We start from the raw sequence: 20,114 nt of genomic DNA, 5'->3' as shown, positions 1-20,114 counted from the left end.
CTGTGGGAGACCTAGATAGAGTTTTAGTTGCCTGGCTTTATTCTGGCCCACCCTGAGCCTTCTGGCCATTTGGAGAGTGAACCAGTAGATGGAAGATATCTGCCTATCTCTCTCTCTGTATCTCTGCTTTTTTCAAATAAATAAACAAGCCTTTAAAAAAAAAAGAAACAGATACATGTCCATTTCACAGATGATCTCTTATTTCTCACTTGGAAGTGAATCTTAAGATAATAGGTCTCATTAAGCTTATTTAGGGGCCGGTGCTGTGGCGCAGCGGGTTAACACCCTGGCCTGAAGCACCAGCATCCAACAGGGGCGCTGGTTTGAGACCCAGATGCACCACTTCGCATCCAGCTCTCTGCCATGGCCTGGGAAAGCAGTGTAAGATGGCCCAAGTACTTGGGCCCCTGCACCCGCATGGGAGACCTGGAAGAAGCTCCTGGCTCCTGGCTTCGGATCGGTGCAGCTCTGGCCATTGTGGCCATCTGGGGAGTGAACCATTGGATGGAAGACCTCTCTCTCTCTCTCTCTCTGCCTCTCCTCTCTCTGTGTACCTCTGACTTTAAAATAAATAAATAAATCTTTAAAAAATTATTTTAAGATACAATTGACAAGAATTCATGGCGATTTAAGTTGTTTAGGAAAGAATGCATTATGCCCTTTGCACTTAGTATAGGCAAAAGGAAACCATGGGTCTCGTAAAGCATTAGGTAACTGCTAAGTTTTGACATTCACCTGCAAACTAAAGTACCATTGGTAATCTTAAAAAGACCAAAAAAAGTGAACAGAAAAGATGCAAGAGGGTTATTCCACAGTCTCTCTTTAAGGTTCCTGCTGGTTCCACTGTAATAGGTACTCTTCTTTTCTCTTACAGCTTTCCTAGTTACAAAAGAAATGAAAGATCTTTAGAACAAAAACATTTATGTCACTAGGAAGATGACTTGGGAAATAAACAGAAGATCTAAACTATTTCTTAACATGTATTAGTTTATAAGATTTTGAAATAATTTTATAATTTGTTGTATATTTAGGAATATACAAACAGTATAAAAAGTATATCTAGATAATATTTAAAACTGGCAGATTTTTAAAATTTTCACTTAGAAATTTAATTATTTTCTTCACTGATATATTTGGACTTTTGTAAGGCTGCTGTATGAATTAGTCTCATATTCCTTATAGGTAAGACCAATTATTTTTCCAAAGTTATTTTTTTAGTCAACAAATTTTTAAGGAAATACAGTTGGCCTAAAATTGAGAGAATCCTTTTTGTGTTTGGTATGTATGCTATTATGCACAGAAGGTACAGAAAATATTTGTTTTAAAAAATATTATGCCCATGATAAGAGGCCTAAATATACTGGGTTATTTCTGAAAGTGTGTTTGTAATGACACATATTCACTGTCCATCTCTTCCAGAAATTGCCACTTGTTCCTCATTCTTAGCTTATCCATTTATTCAAGAGGGAGGGTAGGAGATGATAAGAAGAGTTATCAAGGAGAATCCAACTAAACTGAAATACTATTGGCTTTGGCACTAGAGCTATGTGCAAGTTACTATTTTTAGCCCAGAGATCTATGCAAATCATTTTTAAAGTGCTAGTCATGAGGGATCAAACCCCTTGGGTGTCGTTAGAAATTCCGATTTATATTAGCTGAAATTCCCAGAGTTAAATTAATCAAGCTGGCTGAAAGTTACCAGGGAAGTTTTGTGCTTAGGTGATCTAATTCTTAGTGGCAAGAAGATGAATTTAATAATTATCTTTTGTTTATTTGCTTTTCTTTTTTTTACAGGCAGAGTGGACAGTGAGAGAGAGACAGAGAGAAAGGTCTTCCTTTTTGCCACTGGTTCACCCTCCAATGGCTGCCGCGGCTGGCGCACCGCGCTGATCCGAAGGCAGGAGCCAGGTACTTCCCCTGGTCTCCCATGGGGTGCAGGGCCCAAGCACTTGGGCCATCCTCCACTGCAATCCTGGGCCACAGCAGAGAGCTGGCCTGGAAGAGGGGCAACCGGGACAGAATCCGGCGCCCTGACCGGGGCTAGAACCCGGTGTGCCGGCACCACTAGGCAGAGGATTAGCCTATTGAGCCGTGGCGCCGGCTTGTTTATTTGCTTTCAAACTGAAAGAGTAGTACTCTCACTTAATATTTCTTATAGAAATGTATAAAGTAAAAACCCAAAATTCAATACATCAACCACTAGATTTAATCAGTACCAATAGTTTCTCCTTTGTAAACAAAAGGTAAACCTGCACTTATTTTGTACAGCTTGCTTTTATTTGCTTGAGAGTAGATCGTTGTCCTGTTTCAAAACCTACACATCCACACTATAACAAATACACATTAATGGGCTGGCGCCATGGCTCACTAGGCTAATCCTCCGCCTTGCGGCGCCGGCACACTGGGTTCTAGTCCCGGTCGGGGCACTGGATTCTGTCCCGGTTGCCCCTCTTCCAGGCCAGCTCTCTGCTGTGGCCCGGGAGTGCAGTGGAGGATGGCCCAAGTCCTTGGGCCCTGCACCCCATGGGAGACCAGGAGAAGTACCTGGCTCTTGGCTTCGGATCAGCGCGGCGCGCCGGCCGTGGCGGCCATTGGAGGGTGAACCAACGGCAAAAGGAAGACCCTTCTCTCTGTCTCTCTCTCTCTCTCACGGTCCACTCTGCCTGTACACAAAACAAAACAAAACAAAAAAACAAAAACAACAACAACAACAAAAAACAACAACAAAAACACCCAAATACACATTAATGTGTTTATCTCTGGAAGAACAGGTTATTTCTTCTTTGGTACCACTATCAACTATAATGAATACTCTTGTTCTTTTAATGCTTTCAAGCTGCCATGTCTGAAGGCTTGGATACCAAAAGTAAGATTGTTGGGGACATTTATAGTTTTTAAAGGTGCAGTCATGGAAGGGCTTTTCAAAATCTTATTTTAAGATTTTGCTATTCTGAACATATATGAAAACTGGATTGGAGGTCAAATGGAGCTAAACTAGACTTGGTCTTCAAAGCAAGAGATGTTCATGTTTTTACTCATTGGATTTAACTGCCTAACAATCAAAACCAACGTTGTGAACCAAAGTAATACATAACTGCTGAAATGAAAACCACTGAATCATTTATGCAAGTTTAATTGGCTTTATGAATATTTTTTAACATCACTCAAAAGGAAACTATAAATAATCTTCTTTGAGTATAATCTTTCTCTTAAGGAAAATAATGCACACCTCACAGATTGGGTATGTTTTTGCCTGCTGTTATCCTGATTTATATCAGTTCTGTTTTTGCATTTTTGTACATTGTAGAATACTTTGAGTTTATAAAGTACAGCATTGGCACACCCATAGGTTTATCACAAATAATGGACATGCTGCACCAAGGCAACTGGGTAAAGATGAACCAGGGATAAATTAGCTTGAGGTTTTAGATGGAAAACCTTGCTGAGAACACACCCTCTTTTGTTCCAATTCTCACTGTTCTTTGGGTTGATTCTTTTGCTCCAGATCAATTCAGGAATACAACAATTACTTTATAGCTTTTCCTTCATGTGATTTTTGCCAAAATGATTTGTTTACCCAATTGCTTCATCCAGTGATTTAGTAAACAGAGACTGAAGAATCTAAGGGATAAGAGAAGTAGCAACTATAATTTTGTTATTGGGGTTCTGGGAATTATAATGTTCCATATGCCAAAGATTCACATTTTTGAATAGAACTTGGTGCTTGTGACCTTGCATGCTTTTCTCCAGGGAGGTTGTTCCATCACCCTGATGACTTTGTCCTCTCAACTCCCAAGGGTGCAACAACAGATCTGAGTCCTGGGCACATTTAGGGGAATTCTTGGATGAACACTTAGGTGTTAATTTTGTACCTTTTGCTCAGAGCTCGATTTTTAAAATCTTTATTTTTAAAAGATTTATTTTTGTCTATTTGAAAGTCATGAGGGGGATTGGGGAGAGAGAGAGAGAGAGAGAGAGAGAGAGAGAGATTGGGAGATATCTTCCCTCCACTGTTCACTCCCTCAAATGCCCACAAGAGCCAGGACTGGGCTTGGACAAAACTTGGAGCACAGAACTCCATGTGAGCTTCCCACATAGGTAGCAGGGGCATCAGTACTTGAGCCATTATCTGAGGCATCATCTGCTACCTTTGCAGGAAGGTGAATTGGAAGCAGAGTAGCCAGGACTCGAATTAGCACTGCGGTGGGCGTCCCAAGCTGTAGCTTAACCTGCTGAAACACAATGCCCACCCTGCAGCTGATTTTAAACTCGTGGAAATTAAGACTTTGAGTTTCTGTAGAGGAGAATAGCGAGCAAATTTTTTAAATACTCCTTAGAATTTCATGTGATGCTAGGCTAATCCTCCGCCTAGCGGCGCCGGCACACCGGGTTCTAGTCCCGGTCGGGGCGCCGGATTCTGTCCCGGTTGCCCATCTTCCAGGCCAGCCCTCTGCTGTGGCCAGGGAGTGCAGTGGAGGATGGCCCAGGTGCTTGGGCCCTGCACCCCATGGGAGACCAGGAAAAGCACCTGGCTCCTGGCTCCTGCCATCGGATCAGCGCGGTGCGCCGGCCGCAGCGCGCCGGCCGCGGCGGCCATTGGAGGGTGAACCAACGGCAAAGGAAGACCTTTCTCTCTGTCTCTCTCTCTCACTGTCCACTCTGTCTGTCAAAAAAAAAAAAAAAAAAAAAAAAAGAATTTCATGTGATGTCTCCAAATTAAGCACCAATCTGATCCCATGTAAGCAATTGAAGCTTCAAATTTCATTGCTGTGTTCAAACTTAGACCTCAGATGGCCCAGAGTGGCTCTGTTGACATGAAAAACTCATCCTTTATCTGGCTCTGCTTTCTACTTTCAGAGGAAATTGGAACGCTTAGTTAATAGTAATCACTGTATTCCCACCACACCCTCAAGCTGAAGGAGCCAAATATCTGGTCTGGACTCTTACAGTAGTTTTATACTGCTCTTTTTGTCCTTATCTAGTTTCCATGGTTACTGAATGCTCTTTATACTGAGCTATTTGGTCCATATTACTCCCTTGAATCTTGCCATAGCTCCCTTTTGACTTTAGGATAAAATTTAAACTGGTTGGAACAGACAAATCCTGTGATGATCTCATCTCTTTTCTACCTTTTCTTTCAAAACAATCCTTTGATATTTAAGTTCCAATTTAAAAAAAAATTATGTATTTGAAAGCCAGAGTTACAGAGGGAGGGACACACACACACACACACACAGAGAGAGAGAGAGAGAGAGAATGAGGATAGATCTATAGATTTGTCTGTTGGTTCCCTCACCAGATGGCTACAATGGCCAGGATTCAGCCAGGCTGAAGCCAGGAGTCAGGAACATCTTCTAGAGCTCCCACGTGGGTAACAGGGACCCAAGCACTAGAGCCATTTTTCATTGCTTTTCTCAGGCTGTTAGCAGGAAACTAGTTTGGAAGTGAGTGGCTGGGGATGAACTGGTGCCACATGGAATGCGGGTATTGTAGGTGGCAGCTTTACCTGCTATGCCACAGTGCCAGCACCTGAAAGCTCTAACTCCAGGAGACTGCTCTGCAGTTTCCAGAACCTTTCAGGGTTGTAACCTCTTCTCCATAGCCTTTCTGAAATACTTCCGATCTGAATTGCTTTGTTCATTCCAACATCCTTTGGGGAATTGGTCACTCATTCCTTTGTGCTTACCCAGGCCAGTGAGTATTTTAATTACAGCAACTATAATTTCTCATTAGGTGTATTTTTTTTAGATCTCTGCTTTATATTTCTGGTCTGTAAGCTCTTCATTGACAAAGATAAGAGTCTTTATTTTTATACCACCATGTCTGCTATAGAGCAGGTGATCACTACTAGACCAAATACCAGTGGATAAATAAGATCTCCATTGCAACCAAAAGAAGACCAGACTTGATTCATGAAGAGTCTAAATAGGATGCTGTATATTTGTGCTTACCTGTTCATTTACCTTATTCCAAAATGGATTTAAGGCATTTTTCAAAATTATTAATATCTTTACAGGATAACAAATAAGTAGCAGTGGACATTAATACTCAATTACAAGTAGCTGGAGAATTACGGTTCCAACTCTGGGTCCACCTTGACTTTAGCCACAAACAAATGCACCCTTAAATTATAGTGTTAAAAAGAGTCAGAGGTAGACTGGACAAGATTGCTGAAGAAATTGTGATATTAAAAAGATGTGCATAGAAATCAGAATATTTTAAAGAGAAATGTCCAAATATTCAAGTGTATTAAATAATAATTGAAATAACACTCATAATATTAAATTTATCTAAGTATAATAGTCCACACAGTTTAGAATAGTTACATCATTGTTATTGCCAAAATCTGAGGATATCATGTATTAGTATTAAGTGTCATATTACAATTCTTACTCTATAATGCATGGATGGGGAACCAGTTATCTGCCAAGGATGATTTGGTTTATTTATAACATCATTTGAGGGACATACAAAATTAGCAGCTTAAAAATTAGCCTACTATAGATTTGTTGAATTTCCAGTCCTGGTGTGGTTGCCTTGGCATGGGCAGACCAAGTGAGTATGTGGATTGGATGCTCTCCACCCCTGCTAGAGTGCTTCTCAGGGATCTCTAGCAAAAAATCTGAACTGTAAGTGCCGAAGGTTTACTGTCAAGTATAATATGAAGGAGACACTAGATATGTATCAATTCAAGGAAATACATGCTTTCCTGTCAATAGGGAAGAAACAATAAATATTTTATTTACTTTTCTTTGAAGCACAATATTAGTTATCCATGCTGTTTGATTGCTATGTTTATAGGATAAACAATTTGGAAAGTTCAGAGAAATTGAGAGAGAGAGAGACCGTTCAGTATTTGAAAAGACACCAGGGAATGAAAGCCCAAGAGAGTAGTATAAATCACAGAAACCATTTTATTTTACAGTAAAACCTATTGGTTATACTGATACCTCTAAATCACAGCTTTGTCCTACTCTCAGATCTAAATAATTGTGCTTCAATTACTGGGAGAAGACTGAGCATCTGGATTTAATGTAGAAAAAGCTTAGAAAAAAACTCCAGTTATTTAAATTATGGGTATAGCCTTTAATCACTTTCTAAACACTTAACTAAGTTACATTAAGTTCAAGAACTTTGAGAGTAGTTAAAATTTATCATTATCAGTGATTATCTTATTTGCATACACCCTTATTAAAATACTATTAATGTGATTGACTTCCAGGTCGGAGAAAGATACATATATCATGAGGTATGATAGCTGCCTTCAGAAGAGATGATCAACTATATATATTCAGTTCTTTCAGTTTTGAAGAAGACACATAATTAAGTGACACTCTTATGCAAAGCTCGAATGAAATGTAAGGTGAATATTTTGTATTTAAGAACCCTTACTCCTTTGGATGTAACACTAGCCCAGTTTCTTTGTTGAGACTTAAGGTTGATCTATGAAAATATTTCAATTTGAAAAAGTAGAAATCCTGGATGAGATATGTTTACCGAAACAGTCCTCAGTGTTTCCATTCTTCAAGAGAATTGTGACTTCTCTTTCTCTGTTTCAAGTTAATAGAACTTTTATATTGTCTCAGCCATGGGGAAGGAACATGAGAAACATGACCAATTCATTTTAACCTTGTGAGCAAAAGAAGGTGTTTAATTGGGAGTCGTTATGGAAAGTTCACCCACAAAATTCTTCAGTGGCTTATAGACATGATGTTTCCTCCAGTGAATTCCAACAAAGCTATTGGTTGCCAGGTAGAGATAACAACCCACCTCCTTTTTCCCAATATTTATTTCTCATCTCTTATATGTTCTAGGTATGAGGAGGAGAGATGAGTTTGATGGAGATGGAAAGAGGAAGCTAATGACCCATTGAATTTTTGGATTGTTTTTGAGCCAAATAAAGAATACTTGAAGCAGTAGCTGATATTAGGATATTAGGATAGATTTGTCAGGTTAACCTCAAGGGTGGCTCTAGGAATCTAGGCAACCAAATTTGGAGTGCCATTGTGGAAGTGACCCTAACCTCTGTGTATACATAGTACCATTAACTCCTGAAGGGTGAGTTGCTTTTGCATGAATTCATAATAAAGTGCACTAGCCATGCCATTAGCTTTCTCATGTTGGATGGTAAGGCTTCTAGGAATGTCTTGGAGGACAGCACATGTGGTAAGAGCAGAGTAACCCATAAGAAAGGGCTTGCAGAGCGGGCGACTACTGCTCACAGAGCGTCTCAGGAGGTAGCACTCTGGCTACCTTTAGAGATCACTGTGAGATACTTGGCAGGAGGTTGAATGGGGTGGGGGATTCAGGCCTTTGATTATATGGGTAGATTCTTTTGACCCAATCACAACTTTGAGCTACAAAATCTCACATCTTTTTTTTTTTTCCAAATTTTTATTTACTTATTTTAAAGGCAGAGTTACAGAGAGGCAGAAGCAGAGAGAAAGAGAGAGAGAAAAGTCTTCCATCCACTGGTTCACTCCCCAAAAGGCCACAATGGCTGGAGCTGGACCAATCTGAAGCCAGGAGCCAGGATCATCTTTTGGGTCTCCCACATGGGTGCAAGGGGCCCAATGACTTGGGCCATCTTCTACTGCTTTCCCAGGCCATAGCAGAGAGCTGGATTGGAAGAGGAGCAGCTGGGACTCGAACCAGCACCCATATGGGTTGCTGGCACTGCAGGTGGCAGCTTAATTTGCTACACCACAGCACCAGCTCCGTTAAATTTTCAGTACAGGCAAAAGTGTATGAGTGTGTACACAGTCAGTTCTTACTATTCACAGATCATGTGCTTGCAAATTTGCCTACCAACAAAATTGGTTCATAACCTCTAAATCAAAGCTCTGGTGCTTTCTCAGTCACTTGTGGATATGTAAGGGGCTGTGAAAATTCAAGTCATCTAAGGTGCACACTGCCAGGTGAGAATGAACAAGGTGACAGCCTTCTTGTTTTAGCTTTCTTTATGGGAACAGGTGTCCTTCCTGTGGTCTATTTATTGCCACATTTTTTTTCAGTTTTGTGCTTTCTGTTGGTAATTTCCCTGTTTAAATGGCCCCCAAGCACAGTGCTGGAGTCTAGTGTCCCTAAGTGCAAGAAGGCTGTGATATGCCTTGTAGAGAAAATATGTGTGTGTATTTCAGGTAACATTTGTGCAGGCCTGAATACTAGTCTATTATCCTTGAGTTTTATGTTAATTAATTAGTAATATATATTTAATAAGGGGCCAGCGTTTTGGTGTAGCAGGTAAGGCTGCCACCTGCACATCCCATATGGGTGCGGCTTGTGTCCTGGCCGCTCCACTTCAGATCCAGTTCCCTGCTAATGCCCCTGGGAAAGCAGAGGAAGATGGCCAAGTGCTTGGGCTCCTGACACCCATGTGGGAGACTCAGATGAAGCCTCCACAGCCCTGGCTGTTGCTGCCATCTGGGGAATGAAAGAACAGATGGAAAATTCTCTTTCTCTCTGTCTCTCTCTCTCTTTCTGTAACTCTGAATTTCAATAAAACAAGTGTTTAAAAATATATATATTGAATAAAGTGTCTTAAAACATAAATACATATAAAGCAAGACTATGTATTGACTGGCTGATGAAAATGCTGTGGCTTGAGGGTTGTAGGAACTTAAGTCTGTATCGTTTAGGAGCAATGGTATGGTATTTGCTAGTTCAATGCCAGTAACGGTTTAATAGAACATAACTACAGAGAATGAGAATAGACTCATATGCAAATATATCTGTGTATATATATGGATGTCTATTTACAAAAACCCCTATATATATATAAGGCACAGAGAATGACAACAGCACACACATGCACATCTAAGAAATAGAATTTCAGTAATGCCTTGGAATTTTCTTATATGTTCTCCTAGGTATTTATCTGCATCTCCCCCCCCCCCCAGAATAATCACCATGTTGAGTTTTCTGTGTATCATTTACTACTTTTCTTTGTTGCTTTATGTTGTATATACATATCCTTAAACAATATATTGTTTACTCATGATTTTGAAGTCCATATAAATGGCACCAAGAAGTTTATGTGTCCGCTGTATTGCAGTCTGCATGCCTCTTTTTTAACTTGAGGTTATGCCTGTAAGATTTCATAGTGCATGTGTACGGACAGAGTTCACTAATTTTCAGTGCTATCAGCAATTTGATGGTGTGAGTAAGATGGGCTGGAAAGGCTGCATCTTTATACTTTTATCTCACTCAGTTACGAGAGATGGGCTTCTTTGGGAGGGGCGGGACCTCAGGTTAGTTGGCTCTCTGCAACTCAGTCACTTCCTAAAAGCTATTTGCTGGCCACAACAACAGTAAGTCCTGCCTTACACGGAGGATCCAGGTAATATTTCTTTGTGACCATTAGATTGGGAAAACTAATGTGGGGGTTACTGAGATAACCCACAGGCATTTATGGAGTGACTGAGGAAGGTTAAGATGTTTGAGAAGTAAAGACCATAAGAAAAAGTTTTTATCCTGAATTATATAATGAAAGGAAAGCATTTGAACTTTGCTCAACCTACATTATTAAAAGGAAACTGCATTCCATTTAGGATTGGATTAGCTTAGTCATGAATGCACAGATAGATTTTTCATAAGTACTCTCCATCATGGTTCTGCATGGATCACTGATTCTTTTGGGATATGATTGTTGTTTCTTGCCCTTGTTTACACTCCTGTGGGACTATGGTCCTCTGACTTTTTATTTGTTGAATATTGTGGTTACTGGAGAATTAAGCCTATGAATGTAGAGTGTATTCAAATTATGTCTTTGCAAAAACTGAAGAAAAGAATGGAAGGCATGAGAGGGATTGGTGGGGGGAGCTGGGAAGTGAGCAAAGTGTGGTTGTGTTCTTGGAACTGCACCTATGGAATGCATAAAATCTGTTCTCTTTATATTAATTAACATTTTAAAGAAAGAACCATGTATAGAAACTCCCTATTATGCAACACACTGAAAAAAAGAATCAGTGAAATGCTTATCTGAGTAGACATAAAGAAAATATTCTGGTATTCATTTCTGTTTGTATCATCCTGAATTCCTTCTGTGTATATGATTCTACATTTTTGTTCTGCAAAAAATAGTTATTTCCTTGAATCATGTACTTTAATAGTGTACTTTATTAGCTATCAGTCTAAATTGATTACATTTCCAAAGTTTGATTTCCTTCCAATACATTCTTCATTGTACTAGGTACCAATTTCTTGTTGCTTTGAGCATGACCACTCTCTGTATTTGTGAGTTCCTTGAACTATGTTCTATGTCTGGGTTCTCTCTGGGCATTGGTATTATTGTCTTTGTTTGGTCTGTAGTACCCTGTTCTAGCTTTTGATTGGAAAGCCAATCTGCAGAATAAATATTTGCCGAAAAGGAGTTTTTCAATATAAATATATAGATTTCTTATATTTCCTGTTTAATACTGTTAAATCACTTCCATGGCCACAGACATAGAGAGTTTTCCAATTCCACTATCATTCAAGCCAAATAAGACATATGGAGCAGGGGTTTTGCTAATTCTTTGATTAAGTCAATGGTGTTATTCCAGGGAGGAGCCCTTGGAATTTGAAATGACAGCCTGGCTGTTTGAGGAAATGGGTTGCCAGTCTTTCTTGCTTCCTGACACTGCTATGACTTATCTTCTATGCATCAAATAAACCACATCAGATTGATATGTCATTGCTTTGACCAAAGAGAAGTGCCAAGTACAAACATTATGGACTGGAGATGAGTGAGGCAGTAATCTGACCACCACTGTGGATGGTGAAAGACAGACTTATCACATCTTCTGTCTTGGGAAGCTTTTTTTTTTATTTTAAGATTTTTAAAATTTATTTGCGAGACAGTTACAGACAGAGAGAGGGAGAGACAGAAAAAAAAAGTCTTCCATCCACTGATTCACTCCCCAAATGGTCACCGTGGCAGGAGCTAAGCTGATCTGAAGCCAGGAGTCAGGAGTTTTTCCAGGTCTCCCAGCAAGGTGCAGAGGCCCAAGCACTTGGGCCATCTTATACTGCTTTCCCAGGCCATAGAAGAGAGCTGGATTGGAAGAGGATCAGCTGAGATACAAACCAGCACCCATAGGGGATGCCAGTGCAACAGGCAGAGGCTTAGTCTATCATGCCACAGTGCTGGCCCCTGACTTGGGAAGTTTTAGAACCAGCTATGGAAGAACCTATGAGTTGCTACTGTTGGTAACTGTCAAGCAGCATCCGTACTGTGCCAGAGTTGCCAATCCTAGTTATAGCTTACCAATCAAATGTTAGGGAAACAACAAAGCCTAGGAGAACGTTAACACATGCATACATTTTAATGCTAATTCTGTGAATGACTTACCTTGGGTTTGAGGATCAGAAATAGTATGGAGAAAATATTAGTAGCTCAATAAGCACAAGACAAATAGCAAAACCCAGTAAAGTTAATGAAGTATTTCTTTAATGTGCATAAGATTATTATGTTATAATGGCTATGATTTGTGAAAATAGTATAATCTCCATAATTAGGTAGAAAACAGTGGTTTGATTTTCTAACATTTGATTGGTGACCTGTACTCACAGGTTATACCTTGACACATGGTAACATCACTGGGCACTTCATTCTTTCAAACTCTCTTGTTTCTTATCCTTTTCTTGCCTGTCCTGTCACTTAACTGCCACAGAAAAGCATTTTCTACTTAGTCATCATGCATCTATAGGATTGTATTTTTAGTTTGTATCCCTTTAAATGCACAGATGCACTTGCTACTGCTACCAACAATACTTTGGTATCCTGAGAAGGATAGAAGCAGGGCAGGGAGTCACTTTGTCAAAATTGAAAGTCTGAAAATGGTGTTTGCAGATACTTGAAAATGGACCATCTTCAAGTATGTAACAATGACATTATTATAATATGGTAATGATAAATTATGTCCATATGATCAACCTGCCTCCTCAGAAAACCAAAGATAACTAGATTCATAATTTTGTAGGTGGCAAATGGAACATTACCATTCAGTCATTAAAATTCTCAAAAATTTTTTTCTGCAAGGCCGTCCCTTATGATGGTCTCTGGAAGAAACATCTTGAAGCCCTGTCTTCCCAAAATAGGAGCGGGGTCTCTGTTACTCTCTGGAGCGCTATTGCCTAATTGGAGTGGAATTTGATAGAGCAGTTCATACTTTACATTGGTAGTGCCTTTGGTGTAACACCTAAGAGAGTGATTTCTTTCTTTTTAACTCTTATTTTTGTGGAGTTTTGAGGGTTACAGTGAAGTAGAGGAAAGGATTAGGCAGGCAGGCCTCTGGAGACTATTTCATTGAAGGCATTTCTGCTTTGATTTTTCTTTACAGGGGAGAAGATTGTTTTGGTTCACTGATTTTGATATGAACAAAAGAGTAGAGTAGCTAAGAAACTGTGGAAAACTTGTTGTAGGGGGCGTTTATAAATATTCTGTGTTTTATTTTACTTAGGAAAAAATAATAATGGCATTTGTATCCTCATCTCCACCTCCGTAACACTCACTGCCCTGTCCCCTACCTTCTTCCTTGATGCCATAAATGCTGTGGAAGAATTAGATGGAACAATAAAACTGACTGGAGCTTTGTGAGAAAGACCCTCTGAAAATACAAGTTGTCATTATGCTTGTCTCTTACAGACACATTCAAGCACAGATGTCTCCATCTTAACTCCAGGCCCATCAATTTGTGATAGTTAAACTTTAGAAAACAGTTGGAGCTATCTGGTGACTTCTAAAGAACCACAGATCTATAGATCTTAGTGGGAGACAGAGCAGCAGGAGAGTATGCCCAGGAAACCAAATTTGTATTCTGCCTTGCCCTTTTTCCCTGTTCCACCTCATTTTCTCTGGTTACCCTCTCTCTCCTGTCCCTCAACTCCCTCCCTCATAGTCTTAAGGACTTAACATTCTCTTTAAATTTTATTAAATGGGGCATCTTCATGGAAAGGATATCTTTATTGAAAGGGGTACCGAGAGGTCAATGTCATTACTGCAGAGTCTCTTGTTCAGAAGTTGGTGTGAAAGGTTTGATGTACAGAACAGTGTCATCTGCCCTAATGATCTGTAGACTGGAGCAGGAGCTCAAAGGCTCCCGCCTTTCTGCCTCACACTGTGCAAGGGGAAATGGCTGGCGCTCATGTTTTATTGGAAGATGGGAACAAAGGATGTTAAGAGGACTACACAGGGGCCATGTGAGTCATAACAAGCTTTGTGGAATTGTTTCAACTCCCTTCCTCAACCTTAGCTGTTGTGACAAATGTGTCAAAGCTTTAGACGGGGAATACTAGATGCTGATGGAACCTGGACAGATGCAGAGCAGGACTGAGCCTCCAAGTCAAGGCACTGAGGCAGGAAGGAGAGCAAAGGCAAGTCTTTGTACAAGGGTAAAGTTACTGCCCTTTCCGCCTACACCAGCCAAGCATTACTCATATTTTAAGAAAAAAATGTATTTCTGGTCTGATAAGCCACTTTGTCATAGGCTTAATAGTTGTGTGAATGCCATTACAATTCATTGACCTGAAATTGAAACATCTAAAACAACTGAGAACTCCAGGGGAAAAAAAATACTCATTTCCAAGTGTGCAAGTAGTTTGCTCTCAGATTTGAAGGGGTATTCCTGCCTTCCCTGGGCCAGCTGTCATCAATCTGGAGATTTCATTTCGATTGCCTGTGAACAAGTATGTTTGGGTAAGCTGTGACTTCTCTGTGAGGGAACAAGCCGTGCACTGAAGCCCATATGGCTTCCCTCTGGGACATATATTTGGGACTGAGCTCAAAGCAAACAATGAAAAAGTGCCCCGAGTAAGTTGCAAATGTTTCTGCCACCTACTGTATAAAGATTTCAAGTTCACAAATCCGTGAATTCTTCCACGACTCTTTCGTAGGAGGGGATATTGGATTCTGCAGATGGCACCTTACTTTCTGTTCATCCCCCCTCAAGAGAACAGGGTCAGCTGGCCAAAGAATGCTAGTAGGCTTCAGCAGAGGGAGCAAAGGCCACGGCCTGTCTGGGACTGAATTTGGAGTTTCTTTGGCTGGACAGCACTGTTTTTAAGTCAGCATCCAGCTTCATGTGCAAGTTAATGCAGAAGTGTTTCTCATGCCAGAAGCTGGACTTTGGCTGGCTTCAGTGGGCTGTGAGGCAGAATTCTGTTTCTGTATTTCAGAGGTTGCCTCATCACCAGAAAAGGAAGAAGGATCATAAAAGGGCTGCATTCTTATCTTCTCTTATTGTGCACAGCCTGATAGAGAATTGTACTTTTTGTTTGATACCTTAAAATCTGCATCTGCAAAATGGGGATAAGCGATCTTTATTGACATCAGGAAAGCACTATAAGGCAGAAAGTTAATGTGTGTAAAGCGGAGGAGAAGAAGCTATTCAATCAAGAGGGTTTTTTAAAATTATTATAATACCAATCACAGAGTGAGGTCACACCAAATAATTGTTTTCTTTCGTGTCTAATGATACATTCTTACAGCTCTGAGGGAGCCACTTTCATCACAGTTAACTGGAGTCCTGTTGATTCCTCTTTGAAATGCAGTGCAAAACGATTGCTAATATCCAGTGAGGAAACAGGTACTCCAAGACACTGTTGGTGGGAGTGTAAATTGGAGCAGCCTTTTTGGAATGCAGTTTGCCAAATTCTATCAAAATTTAAAGTGTTTGCATTCTTTTAACCAAGTCATTTCACTAGTGGTTTTTAGCTTAAAGAAAAAAAATTCCACAAGTGCATATTGTAGCATGTTAGGGAAGGTCATTCCAGCTTTTTTTTTTTTTTTTTTTTTTTTTTACTTTTTAAAGTTAGCATGCATTAGAAATCTTTTTTTATAAAAGATTTATTTATTTATTTGAAAATCAGAGTTAGAGAGAGAGAGAGACAAAGAGAGAGAGAGAGAAAGAGGGATCTTAAATCTGCTGGTTCACTCGCCAGATGGCAGCTGGGCCAGGCTGAAGCCAGGAGCCAGGAGCTTCATCCAGGTCTCCCATTGCATGGACTGGGTCCGAAGAAAGGACCCGATCCCGGAGACAGATGCAGCGGGGAGTCAAGTCAAGCAAGCAAGAACTCGGTGTATTGCACGTGTAGCAAAGCCTTTTAAAGCACAAGACTGCAGGATTACTGGGGCAGGGCATAAGGACCAACCAATTACTTAAAAGGTCATTTTACGGGGTGACTTTTTACAGGACCAGCCATATGTCTGTATACTCATCATCAGTTGTCACCTCCCCTGATGCTGGGCGGCCAATCAGCTTTGGTGGTAAACGACTTTGGGCACTGCCCACCTTACTTCCTTTGTGCGCCATCTTTGAATTGCCATGTGTGCCTAATTTCCCTGCAGGCGCCATCTTCGAATTGCCTCCTGTGCCTAATTTGCCCACATCCCATGTGGGTGGCAGAGGCCCCAACACTTGGGCCATCTTCTGCCGCTTTTCGCAGGCTATTTAGCAGGGAACTGGATCCGGAGGGGTGCAGCAGGGACTTGAGCTGGTGCCCATGTGGGATGACTGTGTTGCAGGCTGAACCTGAATAACTGACTAATCTGCAGAACTGAAAAATTCACTTTAAGAGAACATGAATGAGGCCAGCGCCATGGCTCACTTGGCTAATCCTCCGCCTGCGGCTCCAGCACCCCAGGTTCTAGTCCCAGTTGGGGTGCCGGGTACTAGGGTTGCTCCTCTTCCAGTCCAGCTCTCTGCTGTGCCCCGGGGCAGGGGGGCAGTGGAGGATGGGCCAAGTGCTTGGGCCCTGTACCCGCATGGGAGACCAGGAGGAAGTACCCGGCTTCTGGCTTTGGATCGGTGCAGCGCTGGCCGTAGCGGCCATTTGGGGAGTGAACCAACGGAAGGAAGATCTTTCTCTCTGTCTCCCTCTCACTGTCTATAACTCTATCTCTGTCTCTCTCCCTCTCACTGTCTAACTCTGCCTGGCAAAAAAAAAAAAAAAAAAAAAGAGAGAGAGAGAGAGAGAACATGAATGAAAGCAGGACTCAATGTGCCAGATAACCAAAAGTCTACTCATTTGGCTCCTTTATAATAACTTTCCTGTTTCTGTGACTGGAAAATACATACCCGAGTAATTTTTCCTGTGACTTACCTAGCAAAAAAGGACCACTTCCATGTGGTCCTTGGTCTGGCTTTGAAAATGTAATTTTCATTTGCAGTCCAAACTATCAGTAATTTGGTGCCAGATGCTTCCAGTAAGAGTACCTGCTTTTTATTTTTTATTTATTTTATTTTTATTTTACAATGCACTTAGTACTTTACAGCTTTTCGCATACCTTATCTCATTTAATTTTCTCAGCAATCATATAATGTAGGTTATCATGATCTCTTCCTTTTGCAGACAAGATAAACAAAGCTTAGAAAAAGTGATTACCAAAACAGGGCTGGAAAACTCATCTTTAATTACTGTAGTAATTAAAGTGGTAGAGCTTCAGTTTGGAACTGAATCTTTTAAAACCTATGGTTGCATCCAACTGATTAAGCTGCTGTAAAGAAAACTTGCACCAGAGATTATTTTACAGTGTCCAGCTAGATGTTTATAATTGAAGACTAGGGACCCAATCTGATCCTCACAGCAATGTGTGCATGGGCAGTTAAGAGTACACACAATGCCAGGAGACTAATGAAAGTGTTTCTTTTTCTTCTTCATCTTACATAGATTTCAAAGCCATCATTATCAAAGCACCATCACCTGAGAAACTGAAAACTCACCAAGGTGGCTCCATTATCAAGGGGAGTCTATCTCTTGCAGCGGTCAGACTGCCTTTCCGCCTTTTCCTGCATAGTTGGTAATTCAGAAGCATTCCCCTATACAGTAATTAAAGATGAGTTTTCCAGCCCTGTTGAAAAAACTCCTCAATTTAGCTATGACAGGTTATATTTTATAATGAGGTGAAAGGATATCACTACTGGAGAAAAAAAAAACCATGGACTCTGCTCCTCACAAAAGGCTGTCAAATATTATATGCTTCAGTGTAGTGGCTCATTGTGAAGAGAAAGCTTCAGTTGGGCTTCAGATTTTCCTTGGTCTATCTGTATTCTCAGAACAAACAACTGTGAAGAAATGCCAAAGCTCTTTAAGGAGTCAAACTCTCAGTGGCTGGCTGGGCCATTTGCCCCATGAAGCCGAAGCCAATGCTCACAACTAGCCCTGCTCACTGTCTCTCTACTGCCCATTTAAAAGAGCCCTAATTACAGTCTAGACCTGTGCAATAAAGGCATAGCTGGAGGATGGAAAAATTTGCTTTGGCACTCCTAGTCTTTCTGTGGGCCTGGGATGTTTATTATCAACCAGTTTTTTGAACTGTTTTGGTAGACTGTCAACCCCTGTCACACCCTCATGTTTCCTTCTTTGAATGTGTTTTGCAAAATTATTGTGATTGTCATCTTTGCCCTGACCATAAGGTAACAGTGACCTAACTTTATTTCCTGTTTAAATTTAGACCAGAATGTCTATGGAGCTCATATCACAGTGATTGGCTCTGTGTGTATGTCTGCTCGTGTATTGTTTTGCATACAGACAACACACGCACATATTCATTCAAGGCTGAAACTGTTGGACCAAGGCCAGCTTCCAGCTTTGGTGCACGGTCTCAAGTGAGAGCCTCGAGTCCCCAGGGGCTGACAGCCATTTGCCCTTTGGAAGTGGCTAACAGGTTGGAAGCTGCTTCATTTCCTGTGGTTCTTTTAAATACATCTAGTTGTGTGAAGACAGGAACTTTCTACCTTCCACATTGTTTCAGTAGGTGTTTCGGAAACTTCCTGAATAGGATTCAGTTAGTTCCTTTGTTTTTCTCAGCAAACTGAGACTTTTCTTTTAGAGGACATACGTGTCAATTATATTACCAACAATAATAGTAGTGATTTTATATAATTTATGTAATTGATAATATAATTATAATTATATATACTATTTGTATAATATTAAAGAGGGGTATCTAAAAGTTTGTAGAAAATTGAATCAAAAGATGAGCTTATTTTGGTGTGAAAAATTTTGAAATCTGTGCAGTTTCTTCATTAATATACATTTCCATGAACTTTTTGAAGATCCCTTTTATGCATGGGTTTCAAAAATATTCGTACCAAAATATGTAAACATCTTTTAATTCTTTTGAACTTTTTAAAGAAGCCTCTTATATAATTAGTACTATTATATTATAAAATAAATTATGTGTATGAGTATCTTTTTTATATAAAAAGATCTGAGAAGTTCACAGCTATAAATGGCAGACAGTCAAAAGGGAAGTGGAGACATTTGGAACTTCCAGCTTTGCATTCGGTCCCATGACACGAGGGCCTCCAATGTATAAACAAAACCCAAAAGGGAAATTAAATTTGTCAGCTAGAAAATTTTATTTTAAAAATAGTCACAGTTATAGGAAATATTACAGATGATGTGACACCATATAGCCTTTATTTATCTGCCTTTTCATTGCCATAGAGTACATGTTAACCTTGAGAGCCCCTTTAAAAAATTCAGGAGATCTGAGTCCTTGATTTCCTATTTACTTTCAATAATAATTCAGCTTTTATGTCAAAATACCAATAAATATTGCCAACAAAGACAAATTATTTCTAGATTTTGTTTCTTCAGAGGATGATATCACATTAAAACTTGGCAGAAAATGTGTTTGTTAAATATTAACTTCAATAGCTTGAAAGAAAAAATATTGGGAACCAAAATATGTTGGACAAATAACATTCTATCTTAGTGTATCTCGAACAGAATCTGGTCATAAAGTAGGGTCTTTAGTGATTTATGTTCCACTGGGACAATACTATTTCAGTATATTTTGTTTGTTGCATTCTTCTCTGCATTACTCTAAAGTTTATAGCACTTTGGTGTATATTTAGTCTTTATTGCTGTTTCTCTAAATTGTTATATTTCTAAGTTTAGAGTCCACAAAGTACTACCTAACCCAATTTGTGGCAGTGCCCCCTAGTGGAAAGATGATAGCTTTTTCCTCCCTAGAGTTAAATGGGGATAATGGATGAAGAGCATGCTGGGAACAGAAGCCATTTTGTGAAGTTCAGTGATTGTCTAAGGTGAACTAAAATCAAAGTCCACTTGTATAATATCTATCTACTTTCTGCACATTTTTTTTCTGCTTTAGAATAGGAGGC

The 20,114-nt window shown here is 40.1% G+C and overlaps 1 long non-coding RNA gene across 2 annotated transcripts in view; it reads left to right on the top strand.

Moving 5' to 3' along the window:
• LOC138844545 (uncharacterized) overlaps positions 1-20,114 on the top strand; it is a 448,524-nt gene that overhangs the window by 11,785 nt on the left and 416,625 nt on the right. For both annotated transcript variants that reach the window (XR_011380479.1, XR_011380478.1), the window contains exon 2: positions 7,223-7,358. This is a non-coding gene — a long non-coding RNA (uncharacterized lncRNA). The remainder of the gene's footprint in view (positions 1-7,222; positions 7,359-20,114) is intronic.

The sequence above is a fragment of the Oryctolagus cuniculus genome, chromosome 12 (assembly GCF_964237555.1).
Source record: "Oryctolagus cuniculus chromosome 12, mOryCun1.1, whole genome shotgun sequence".
Taxonomy (NCBI): Eukaryota; Metazoa; Chordata; class Mammalia; order Lagomorpha; family Leporidae; genus Oryctolagus; species Oryctolagus cuniculus.
Note: the sequence above shows the minus strand (reverse complement) of the source record. Positions and strands in the feature narration are given on the sequence as shown.